We start from the raw sequence: 12,458 nt of genomic DNA on the forward strand, positions 1-12,458 counted from the left end.
GGAAGAAGAATTCAAGTACGAATGTTTTCACTGGATCTCTTTTGGCTGAAAGTGGTCATGCAAAAATTATTTCCTGTCCAATTTGTGGATCGAATTGACAGCTGATTTCAAGGAGGTGTGAAAGAAGACAACAATGTCCCCATTCCAACAGGCCATTTTGCGAGCCGGTGAACAACTGGCTGGGCAGAGATGGCAAATCCAGTTCCAGAAAGTAAAAAACAAAACAAAAACAGCAACAGTTTGGCTTTGGCCCATTGTGCTAGCGAGCTAGCGAGCTAGCAGGTATCTGAGCACTGGGGAGCTAGCTCGGGAGCTCGCTAGCTAGCAGCATATTGACAGGACTACAAAATTTGGAGTTTAAGGATTATGCTAGAAATTACATTAAATACACATCATATTACAGAGGTGGCAAATCCAGGTCCAGGTGCTAGCAAGCAAGCTCCTTAGCTTAGCTCCCCAGGTGTTCGGTTACCTACTAGGGAGCTAGCTAGCTAGCACAAGGGGCTAAAGCTAAACTGTGGCAGGGTTTTTACTTTCTGGACCTGGATTTGCCACCTCGGCGGCTGGGATTCAAAACTCTCATCCACCAGCCACACACGACAACAACAACCCGATTGTGACCAGACCCAAGGGGACACAGAGACCAAAATAGAAGGGAACGTCTTCAGCAACCAGCGAGAGTCCACTTGCCTCCATTCAACTTTTTGCGGCTGCTAATTGCCAACGTTTTGTTCCATCAAAAGTCGGACCTCTGCCCTCGTCCTGCCAGTCTTTGCCTACGCGAGACCCCCTTTGACCCCCCCTTAAAGGGGATGTCAACCCCCCAATTTTATTTTTTTTTGCCAACGTTGTATGCAGCCCCACTAGTCCAAATATGTTATTCTGTTTAATATTGTGTTAGTGGAATATGAGTTAAGCAGTAAAATCCATCTATTTTAATCCATCTCAGGGGGTGGCCATTTTGTTGATTGCTGTCAAGGGAAAATGATATCACAGTTGCTCGGGTAACAGCCAATCACAGCTCAGCTTCAAAAAACAGGTGAGCTGTGATTGGTCCTGAGCAACTGTGATGTCAGTCGACAGCAAATGGCAAAATGGCCACCACCTGAGATGGCTAAAAATGGCTGGATTTTGCTTCATAACTCATATTCCACAAATATAATGTTAATCAGAATGTCATGTCTAGACTAGTGGGGTCACATATAACATATTATTATTATATTATCAAGAAATGTTTAAGGTTGGCTTCTTCTCCTTTAAACACTGAAATCTTCCAACAACGAACCTCACGCCTCCAAAATCACCAAACGCTCCTTATGTCTCCACAAGGGGGCGTAAACTCCCCATACGAACAATCATTTCCATTTGACATGCCAGAAGAAAATCTATGCGCTGCCGCACATATCGCTTATACCAGAAAGCGCCACTTGCCATAACCAAGCTGAACTGTGAACATGTGCAGTGTCTGGCAGTCTGAGACATGTGAACTTGACTTGATCTTGGATTCACATGTGCTCGGCACATGCTGTTGTAAACGACGCTGAACAAAAAAAAAAGAAAAAGAAAAAAAAATCTCAAATATGGATCATGCCAGCAAACCTATTTCAAACAAAATGGAGAACGCTTTGGAGCCAATTTTATTGCTTTAAATCCTCCATGATAGCAGCATCTTTGTTCTATAAGGCCCAGGAGGTTTAAAACTGGGTTGTGGGTACCATCGGGGCTCTGTTAGCAGTAGCTTGGGGGGGGGGGGGGCCTACAGTCGAATCATCTATGTTGTATCATTTTTAAGTACATACCCACAGTACTGTGCCAATAAAACACACCTATAAATGGGTTGTCACTAGGGCTGTCAAAATTAAAGCTTTAACTCTGGAGATGAATTTAAATTCTTTCAAGTGAAAAAAAAACAACTCAGTTTTACTTCCTGTTGTGAACTGCAGCCAAACGTAGCCACTGGCGCGAAGATGAACAAACACAGACTATAGGTAGTTTTACTTTGTTTTACTTGACGTTTGTTAGAGAAATCTGAAGTAATTTACATACTTTACAAAGCCAAATTCAAATAGCATATTAGTTGTCTGTCTCATGTCTTTGGCGTATCATCTCAAAAAAGTAAAATAGCCTGTTCAAGTTCCCTCCACGGGCCTCGCAAATCAACCCTTCTGAAGTGTGCTGCTTGTGATCACAACTAAACCTGCAAACAAGAAGTGCTGAGAATTGTTTCAATGGGAAAAAAAAGATGGCCTGTAAAGCTGAGTCCGTTGTCATCGTTTGATTGTATTTTATAGAAGTATTCTATTCAAGCATCAATGAAAGCTACTAGAACAGTCTTTGATAAATGTTAAAAATTCTTCAAGTTGTTTATTTGTGATGTTTACCAATTTCTTATTTTGAAACGTATGCTTTTAATTTGAAAATTGAATATTACGAATATTACGTATTATGAATAATAATAATTAATTATTATTAATTATTATTATTAATTAATAATAATACGTGGCGTGTCGCAAAAGGGGCCGGGCGAACGTGTCGGCTGCGTGACGTCACTCCCGCGGCAATTTGAAAGTACCCACGGATTTTTTTTTTCTTCACTCACTCATTCACACGCGTAAGCTTCTGTGAGTGAGTGAGTGAGTGAAAAAATAATAATAATCTGTGCGTGCTTTCAAATTGCCGCAGGAGTGACGTCACGCAGCTGACACGTTCGCCCGGCCCCGTTTGCGACACGCCACCCTCCCGCTCTGCGATTGGCTGGAGGGGTGTAAACACTGTCTTTCCACAGAAAAGTCCCACTGCTTACAAATCAAAAACAAAAAGGCAAAAATACAGGCTTTAGGATGAAATCACCACCAAAGATTAACATAAACACAGATGTGTAGACTGAGAGAAAGTTAAAGTGTGGACATCCTGTATTTTCCTGAGTGAATCCGGCAGACAGCCCCTTTAAATGACATCAACTACGTTTTTTTTTGTTTTTTGTTTTTGTCTTTTAATCAATGGGCATTGTATTGTCTAAGTGCAGCATTGCCTGGTCAATGGGTTGAGGAATCAAAAACACCCACTAACTATGGCCAGCAGATGGCAGCATTGTATCTCTTTTCAATGGGCTGCCGGAGTATGGAATTACATTAAAACCTGACGAACCTGATGAAATTGAACATTTTCAAGGATGACATAAATGATCGAAGCCTTTGTCACATTAAACCTAATTCACAGAATGTCACTAAAGAAAAAATATTCGTGTCAAAGTCATATTGTGGAGAAAATGTATCTTCGCATAAAGCTTGTTTTCTCCGTATCTTTTCAATTTTCGCTCAATGTCACTCAAATGACCAATTTTCAAATGGTGATTACTCAAGAATGGATTAAGGTAGAAACATACTTCTTTTTTATTCTGTTTGCCTTGATAGATGTGTTACAATGCTCAAAATCAGCTGGCACTGTGGCTTTTTTTTTTCATGTGGCAGTGAAAGCATCAGTTAAAACATTTTAGTGGCTTGACAGGACGAGTTGTCACACAATCTATCTCATCTCTTGGCACAGTGCACTAGCCTCACTGTTAGTCTTCAACATCCTGGTCACCTGACGTCACGTTTTAAATTTGTCCTTAATTGGAAGAGGATGTTTTGGACTGGTGAACCTTAACCTCGGCTTGACCTGAATGTGAACCGCTGTGCGCGAGTCATTATCGGCGAGGGCGTTTACATGGCTTAAGTGGCGTGTGAATGAAGAGTTGTGATGTCACAGAGCTCGCAGACGCCTCGTCTTGCCATTGTCGGCGATGTCCTCGGGTGTTGCTCTGTGTCAGACATGACGTCTAGCCAGCTGGAGCAGGCCGAATTCAGGTTACGTCTGACCCCGCTTGTTTGTGTCTTTCTCCCTTTTGTTTTCATTTGCGCCCTTAATCGATTTATACTAATCAGCTAATGAATCGTTTAATCCAACAACAGATTACGAGCGCCAGAAGCCGCTCTGGAACACTGCGTCACGTCGTCTCATGTGACCGCCCGCTCGCTCGTGACTGTTGGTTCGGCCCGAAGCGGCGGGCTAAACATCCGTCGGTTCCACAGAGTTCGAACTGCGTTGTGATCCAACCGGTCCTGTCGTGAAGACAGCTGGCACGTCTGATCCTCACAGATTGGTTTTAGTGGCACAAACAAAGCTGATTAGCTAGTTCTGCTAACCTGTCACAGACACCGCTGCCCTCGTCCTGCCTTCACACTCTTCACATGAGTGTGTGTGTGTGCATGTCCGCGTTTCAGGTGCACTGGACGGGATGTAGCATCCCAATCCAAACACGATGTTTTCTGGTCTTCGTGCATATGCCTGCAGTGGCCCACCTCGGCCTTGCTGACACAAGTGGCAAACGTACCTCTGGCTTAGGTTTTTAGGTTAATTGAAGACTCTAAATTGTCCATAGACCCTAATGAGGATAAGCGGTACAACCCTAATGAGGATGAGGTATCGAAAATGGATAGAGGGAAGTAGCAGTACTCATTCAACTCCTTTACTTAAGTAAAAGTGAAAAGGTACAAACTGAAAGGTGCTTAGATAGATAGAAACAAAAAGTTAAAACCGAAAATAATTCAGAAGCACTGCAATAACACAATATTAATCAGAATAGCATGTTTAGACTAGTGGCAGAAGATACAACGTATTATTGTTCATGTAAAGACATTTCTGGCAGTTGACTTCCCCGAACAGGGACCATCTTATTACTTTGTTTATTGATATAGTTTGTTCAATGATTGCTCTACTCTGAACTGTTTTATATTTTAATAGGAATCCCATAACAAAAAAAAAAAAAATGATATAACTGTTTTGCCTAATCATTCCTGTTTTCTTGAAAGAATGGTACAAATTCTGAGAGGGTTTCCAAAAAATGTGAGCAGAACAGGGTGTGTGTGATTTTGTGTGTGTTTTTGTCATCATCCATGGACATTAAATAAAAGCAACAAGGCTATTATGACAACGTACAGAAGTAGAAAATACAGATATCTGTTTTAGAATGAAGAAAGTAAAAGAGAGTACAAGAATATTCCATAATTCCAGAATAGTCCCATTCCTAAACATGAATTATATCTGCTATCTTCTTGTGACGTTTGGCACAGTGCTCAACATGTTTCCTTGCATGGTTCCATGTGCTCCCTTGCATATTTGCCTTCATTTGTGTTTAGTGTGCGACTTTTCCTCCTTGCTGATGATGTGGAGACCCGAGAAACAAAGTTGGCGCTCTCACGTGGAGAAAGCAAGCGTATCCGGTGTCGTCACTTGAAAGGTGAAAGTCTTCACAGAGCTCCGCTTTGTGCGACGCTTTACAAAAGCCGCCTTGGCTCAGATAAAGTTTAAAGCAGTCGCTTGAGATCGAGTTACCGTGTGCAAGCCACACTGCTGCCAACGTGGCAACTGTGTTTCAAGTCTGTTTTCAAAAGTGAACAAAGCCGGCCACAGTTGGGAGTGCGGGTTCTGACCCGAGCCGAGGCACAAACGTACAGTGAGATTTGAGAGTAACTTCAGATCAAAGTCACACAAAAGCAATTGCGAGGTGGATTTTGTTGCTCAGATGAGACCCCTCCCATCACCAAACACCTCCACCACCCACGGCACTCACGAACGGGCGAATACATTTTGGTTATTCAAAAGAGGCCTTCCGCTCCATGGGGACGGGGTGTAAAGCACAACCTTTAGCGTTTTTAAATTACGTCGTTCATTCGAGGTCACCTGCTTTCAAAGTTAAGTTCCCCATATTGCCAGCTGAAGTATATTAGAGCATTCTGTCTGATGTTTTGAGACGCTAAAAGGCTTAAGATCCCAAGTGACTTATCTCACATCACAAAATCTCTTAAATACGTGGTTAAATGTGTTTTGAGCTGATAGAACTAAGGTTGATCTTTCTAGCTGTAATTACAAACGCTATGTTTAGCACAAACAACAGTGCTCCTCACCAGAAGAACATCATATAGGTACAGTGAAATTTGGTGCAGTTATTCTTTTCTGGATAATGTAAAATGAATTATCAACAGTTTTAAATAACCCTTTAGATACTACTATTATAGCAGTCCGCTCTTCCGCTTTCAGAATCAGTTGAAATTACGTTGCTAGCGCTTATGGTTCCGGAGTTACGGTGATTTGAAAAAAATGTGTCATTTCCTGTTCTCCTGCGTCACTCTCCTACTCTGACGCACCACTTCCCCCTCCTCCACAGGTGAGAATCAGCCAACTACCACAATGTATGTAGTATCAACGTAAAGCTCCGCTTCTCTGCTTTCAGAAGCCGTTGGGATTACGTTGCTAGCGCAAACGGTTCACGAGTTACGGTGATTTGAAAAAACATGCGTCGTTTCTTGTCTCCTGCGTCACTCTCCTCTATGATGCACCACTTCCCCCTCCTCCACATATGACAATCTGCCAGCTACCATAATGTATGTACCACAATGTATGTGGTATCGACGTAAAGCTCCAATTCTCTGCTTTCAGAAGCCATTGGAATTACGTTGCTAGCGCAAACGGTTCAGGAGTTACAGTGATTTGAATAACCTGCGTATTTTCTTGTTGGGTTAATATTGGCACAAAACCTTCAGGCTCCTGCTCGGAAAAAAAATAAAAACTAAATAGGAAAAGCCTTTCTAGAACAACTGAAATGTATATGGGGTTCTTCTTTCAGATTCTGAAATTCAATGACGTGCGGGCTACTACCCCTTTAATGTAGCAGCGGTTGGCGGCGACATCTTGTGAATGAAGATGGAGCAGAGCAGTCTGTCACCTTGACCGAGGCGGAGACGCTAATGCTAATCAGGACTTAGTTTGACAGGCGCTCGGTGACTTCGCTGGATGGAGCGCTTGACAGATGATTACTCTGTGATAAGATTTGAATGGCTTAATGTTGCAGCTATTAATCTGCTAAGAAGCGTCTTTGTGCTGATTTGATGAGCAGCATCCGTTGAATTAATCTGTCGCCATATGACTGCAGCGGATGGTCGCGGCCCCGCCCCCTACGCTCCAACAGGTCTCACCACAGCTCAGATTGAATCTGTTGACGATGTTGTGTTCCGCACTTGAAGTGAAGGCTGCGCTGTAAACAAAGTTTGCCTTGCCCTGCTCGTGGCGATGCCATGACCTATTTGGGGCAGCCGGCCATTGTTTGGGCAACTGATCTGATCTATTCGATGGAGTCCGCCGCAATCTGGGCCAGCGCATTACCAGGCCAGGATTATCCGCATTCGAGTGGCCTTATGCTTTCACATATGACAACAAGCAACCATCACAAACAAACAAACAAACAAACAAACAAACAAACAGCTTCTCATTTGCCATAAACATTCAACTTGTTTCGTTCAAAGTGACCGGCCCAAAACAAAACAAGTCTTGCACAATAAAGACAAATATGACCAGGTAAATAGTGTTTTGTTTTTTTCACTTAAAATCCCTGTCATTAAATTCGTAGTTATTTTTCTAAATACATGACACGTGTTTGAAAGTAATTGCTGAAAATGTGAGTATTGGTACTATCTTAACCTGGCAATAGCCAGATTGATATTGCGCTTCACCCAAGAGAGTTCTCCACAATATCCATCTGGTACCCCTCCACGGAATTTGCTCGGGACATTCTGTACAATAATTCGAACTGATTGGACAATGAGGCATTGTACACGTTTGTTTTAACCAATCACGGCCACAGATGAAAATGTCGTCTTCGTTCTTGTCAAAGTGGGGGGAAAGCACAAACATCTTACCAGCTAGTAATGCACGAAGCGCATCTCGCTGTTCAACATTCAACAAGGAAACGGTGAGTAATTCTGCAAGAACAGAATTAATTGTAGCGTCCATTTGTCCATGTTAAGTTTGTTTGTTCGCCCTGGCGTCGGCGCTGGCTTCCTGGTTTTGTCACAGTTCAGCCCCAAACGCAATGTCGCTCTGTGATTGGTGGTTCGGATTGGTGGAAATCAACCAACGGGCTCGGTACAATAGTGAACTCACAAATACTGCGAGAATTCATCTTGTGAGAGCAAGGTTAGTACTATGTAGCACTGAATTGTGAAGACATAGCGTTATACTGGTTTCCACCATTTCTATGTTCCAAATTTTTTGAGCTTTGCTAAAAGGGTTGCCCAGTGATGTAGTTGGGTGACAAGCACGAGTCCCCCCACTCCTAAGTGGCTAACGTTAGGTTATGCTAGGCTAATCCATCTTGCTAGCTCACAAAATGGAGGAACAAGGATGGTTCTCAGGTAGGTCAGTGTTATGTGTAAGCTTCAGAAAGATACAAAATCTTAGCATCCATTTTGAGATCATAGTATAGATCATTTGATTGGCAGGTGAATTGCTTTGTGATTTCAGTTCATCCAGCCCAGTGACACGCCCACATCATTTGAGAGTGGAGACAGTAGATTGATTTTTTTCCCCCACCACTTTTTAGCCTCGTATAACATACTTGCCAACACTCTTCTTTGTGCTGTGTCACATTTACAAGATGTTAATTTTTGCTTTACGGGCTCTGAAACAGCTGAAAAACTTTTCTTCATGTGTGTTTTTACCAGTGTGATAAACGCACGCTTTGACTTTGCATTGTTATGGATGGAGGGAGTGTTTTCAGTATATGTGTGTGTGTGTGTACACGTGCCCGATGTCCCCTTCGTGCCAAGCCTGCTGCCTCAGACCTAACAAAAGCCTCTAAATGCAGATTTAGATTTTCAATCCTGCGCCACAATTGTGCTCCCTTGGACAGGTCAACATCAACAATCTGTTGTTTCCTCCTTTTTCATCACTCGCCGCCGCCAAGGAGGAGGTGACTGATGGGCGGGGGAGTCTGAGGATGAGGACGAGGCAGGCAAGGAAAGATGGTGAAGATCCTAATTACGGGATGCAGCAGAGCATTGTGAGTAATCCCCACTGCTGCGCACATCAGGAGGTTGAAGGTTCCCGGCCTCCGTTTACCCACGAAGGCCACCATTGAACGTGTCAAGTTCAAAATCTGCTGACTCATCAAATGTTCAGAAAATGACTCCTAAATCTGTTTTTGAAACCGGGTAAAAAAACAAAAAAACAAAAAAAAACAAGCTTGCCAGAGTACGATGAATGAAAACAAGATTACGGCGAGTTTGTGCTCCTTAAGCTGCCCGTTTCCCTCCCTCTTCTGACAGGGGACCGAGGGGCCCCTACAAGCCCCTCCCCCCTGCCGTCCCCACCTGGGGAGAACAATATCCTCAGATCATCTTTTGCCAGCAGATGGTTCTTCCAATCCGCTGGTTTCCTCCCAGCTTGAACATGTGTTCACATGTTCCTGCCCTAGAAAACATGCATGACGCCATGACCGTCGCGTGTTGCCCCCGCCTTGCAAAATGGACTCACTGATGTGTGAGCGTAACAAGTCGGGAGTCGCGTGGTGATGTCATCCAAGCTGTAAAAACGAAACAATGATCAGCTCCTTGGTGAAAATGCAGGCAACAACGTGGGACAAAAAGCCGGCAGGTTATTGCGAGTAACCCGGCCGATGATGTCATCACCAGCAATGACTAACGCCATTGTTCCTGCGGACGACTTGAGAGGCAAAAGTTGCTATTGTACTTGCTTCCAGGTCACTTCATACATTTTTACCCAGGCCCCTCCCTCCCGCTGCTCTCATTGGCCAATTATTTCATTATCAGGGTCGCCACCCACGCAGCACGCTGCTAGCGGGGATCCGAGCAAGTCAAATGTTCTTTCCCTACTGAAGACAGTAAAAGGTGACCACAACTTTCTAGGTGGGAAAAGCACACATGTTCTCGATCCATCCATCCATTTTCTGAACCGCTTATTCCTCACAAGGGTCGCGGGGGGTGCTGGAGCCTATCTCAGCTGGCTCTGGGCAGTAGGCGGGGGACACCCTGAACCGGTTGCCAGCCAATCGCAGGGCACACCGAGACGAACAACCATCCACACTCACAAGCACACCTAGGGACAATTTGGAGCGCTCAATTAACCTGCCATGCATGTCTTTGGAATGTGGGAGGAGACCGGAGTGCTCAGAGAAGACCCACACAGGCACGGGGAGAACATGCAAACTCCATCCAGGAAGGCCGGAGCCTGGACTCGAATCCGAATCCTCAGTACTGGAAGGCGGACGAACTAACCAGTCAACCACCGTGCTGCCCGCATATTCTCTACTTAGGTGTATTCAAGGATCTTTTGTCTCTCCGTCTTCCGGGTGGATCATCTTAACAATTGGTTCTCTATCCCATCAATCAATCTGCCGTAATGACATCATGCGTGCTCGTTCTTAGCCGGCCCCGGCCCCATGGACGATCAGGAGAGCTGATAGGATATCTGCCATGCATATTTTTTATTTTTTTTTAAAGTGACAATCGGACGTTTGGCTTCTACTTTTTGAGAAGATCCTTGAATACACCTTTAAGTGTAAATAATCCATCCATCCATTTTCTTGCCCGCTTATTCCTCACAAGGGTCGCGGGGGGTGCTGGCGCCTATCTCAGCTGGCTCTGGGCAGTAGGCGGGGGACACCCTCGACTGGTTGCCAGCCAATCGCAGGGCAAGTGTAAATAATATTTGACTTAAAAAATGGATTCAACCCACATACTTAAGGAAGGAAAGTGTAGACTTCGATATGTATATATAAGTGGAAAAAAAAAAGAGTTTACGCCTACATTTATTTGCAATATTTGTTTTGATATCGGGCATAGTGACAAAAAAACAAAACAATGACTTTATTGTTGCTGATTTTATACATGCCAGCAAGCTGAATTTTCACGCTATTTGTGAGTTCAAAAACTCTGGAGAATACATCTTGTAGCGCTCCCGCTGATACGACCAATCAGGTGTTGGTTAGGACGGGACAAAGAAGCGACGAATTGGGCGGAGTGCGGTCGAGTTTAAAAAACAAACTTATAGACGAATGGACGCTGCAAGTAATTCTGTTCTTGCAGAATTACTCACAGTTTCCTCGTTGAGACGACATTTTCATCTGTTACCGTGATTGGTCAAAACAAACGTACACAAGGTGACGCATCGTCCAATCAGCTCGAAGTATTGTACATCAATCCCAAGCCCTTTCCCGAATGGATCTGCTGAGTGAAGTTCCAGATTGATCATGAGAAGAACTCCCTTGAGTGAATCACAATGATCAATCTGGGTTGTGAGGATAGAACTAGCTAGCGTTAGCTTGAAGCAAAATCTTCTCACAGCTTTGCTAGTGTTGTGAGCCGACCTTTATAAGTTCCACAGTGGTCATGGTATCAACCTCAAGAAAGGCACCTTACTTTAAGTCACTTTGTATGTATTTATTCCAGTTTAATTTTTAATTTTTTTTTATTCCAAAAGAATGCAGTTGCAGCCCATTATTCTTGTATCCAACAATAGCAAATGTTTCAGTTGCATAGCCTGTTTTTTTTTTTTAAATTGTAGGTTGTTGTTTTTTTATACCATATAAGTATGGAGCCACAACACTGTCAATAAGATTTGGTATTGGAAAAAAAAATGTCATTGTAGAAAAAGCTGCAGTGGCATTGAAACAAGTATTGGCATTGGAAAACAAGAATTGGCATTGGAAAAGGTTGTATTGAAAAATAAAATACAAACATTGAAAAAACACTATTTTCTTTAAACATTTTTTTTTTTTATTATGATGTCTTTTTCAATGGCAATCTGCAAATTTTTTTTTACGCTTTCTCTTTTTTTTCGAGTCACGGTTTTTCAGTTTGAACTCGCTGGGTTTCAGTTTCACTTCTCCTTTTTTCAGTTTCAACTTATTGACAGTGTTTTAACGTGGAGGGGGGAGGGTTCGGGGGCGGGGCTGTGAGTGCGTGAACGCGCTAACAGCCTGCAGAGAGGAGGGGAAGGGAGCGCGGCCTCTGGCGGCTAAAGGCAATACTGTACCGAATTCCTTGTGGCAGATTGTCCGAGAGACTCTTGGATAAAAGTTCACCTGGAACTCCTAAACCGCCTGCAAGTCTGTGTTTTTCTACATATAACCTTGTGGCGTTAAAACCGCCATGTTTGAAATTACTTTATGCATCATGTCATGCTAATCGAATCGGAATCTTAGCGCGCGCAAGGCATGCTGGTCCCGGTCAAAGGTTATGTTTACCCAGCTCGGTAAACATGGCGGCGTGTAACGCAAATTTCGATTACTTTGAGCACTGTAAAGTGAATTTTTTTTAAAGGAGTTTTGTAAGAAACAAGGGTACAGTGTTATGGGGAAGAGAAAGAAATAACTTGTGACGCTGGCTTGGGCATTGTCATTACAGAACGCCCCAACTGTTTTAACAAACGAACAGGAAGAGGAGACTGTCAATTTCGAACTGCGGTCAGGCCAGCCTCCACTCGAAAAGACATTTTATTGAAAATGTAGATATAAATTGAGGTATAAAATGTGCGATTAATATGCGATTAATCGTCAGTTAATTATTTGAAGTCATGCGATTAATTACGATTAAAAATTTTATTTTTATGAATCGACTGAC

This window comes from Festucalex cinctus, chromosome 2 (genome assembly GCF_051991245.1).
Source record: "Festucalex cinctus isolate MCC-2025b chromosome 2, RoL_Fcin_1.0, whole genome shotgun sequence".
Taxonomy (NCBI): Eukaryota; Metazoa; Chordata; class Actinopteri; order Syngnathiformes; family Syngnathidae; genus Festucalex; species Festucalex cinctus.